Genomic DNA, 1,122 nt, shown 5'->3' with positions numbered 1-1,122 from the left:
AGGGAACTATTTGTATTTATAATATTAAATATATAATAATATACATGATATTTTTGTTTTCTTATTATAAGAAAAAAAATTTTCATACAATAATTATTAATATATAATAATATTATTACAATTTCATTTTAAATATCAGATGGTCTCACCCATTACTGATATAAATTTTTTTTTTTTTTATATCTCTATTGTTTTAAAATTAATAGAAAAAACATATGAGATATATATATTATTATTAATTTTTTTTTTTTTCAAATATATATTTTATTATGTCATTTATATAATTTTTTTGCTTTTACAAAAAGAAATATATAACATGTTATTCATAATAAATATTATTGAATAAAAAAAAAAAAAAATAATTATGATTTTTGTCAGACCATCACCAAATGGGTCTTAAAATATTTCAAACATTTTCTCATACTCGTCGCTAGATTGAAAGCGTCATTTATTTTTTAATTTTATTTAAAAAGTTAATTTTAAATAAAAAACGTTATAATAACACTTAATATTCTCGCTTGGTATGAGGTGAGTCAATGTAATATTATTTTTATAAATAATTTTTATATAAATATTGTGTGCTCATATGGGAGTGTAAAGTTTAAAACTTATAACCCATGAACTTGCTTTGACAAAAAAATTTATATGTTATTCTATTTATAATCAATAATTTAATAAAAAAAAATTTTTTTTTAAATATTGATATAAAAAGATATACATATAGAGGTTTTTTTACAAAATTCTCATTAATTTTTTTACAAAAATAATAATACAATATTTAATATCAAAATAATCCAAACTGATTACCATCCAGACTATTATCAATATATATAAGATTGTATTATTATTCATTTCAATACATATTTATTAAAACTGAGATAAAATTTCATATATTAATAAATATGCATGTGTAAAAAAAAAAATTTTTATATAATAATTGAAAATGTTTTTGCTATTATTTTGTATACATACATTAAATAATTGATAACAATTTAATACAATGTACACCTAAAAAATAATAACAGCATATACATATTCGAAACATTACTAGCAAAAAAACCAAAATACAATATTAAATATCAAAATAAACCAAACTGATTACCATCCAAGAATATTTTGAGT

The 1,122-nt window shown here is 16.8% G+C and overlaps 1 non-coding gene across 1 annotated transcript in view; it reads right to left on the bottom strand.

The window, feature by feature from the left end:
• The window catches only part of LOC123304667, a 2,156-nt gene extending 2,151 nt beyond the window's left edge, over window positions 1–5 (bottom strand). The window contains exon 1 of the ribosomal RNA XR_006536666.1: window positions 1–5. This exon is cut by the window's left edge and continues 2,151 nt beyond it. This is a non-coding gene — a ribosomal RNA (small subunit ribosomal RNA).
• Between the last annotated feature and the right edge of the window lie 1,117 nt (window positions 6–1,122).

The sequence above is a fragment of the Chrysoperla carnea genome (assembly GCF_905475395.1).
Source record: "Chrysoperla carnea chromosome X unlocalized genomic scaffold, inChrCarn1.1 SUPER_X_unloc_77, whole genome shotgun sequence".
NCBI classification, from domain to species: domain Eukaryota; kingdom Metazoa; phylum Arthropoda; class Insecta; order Neuroptera; family Chrysopidae; genus Chrysoperla; species Chrysoperla carnea.
Note: the sequence above shows the minus strand (reverse complement) of the source record. Positions and strands in the feature narration are given on the sequence as shown.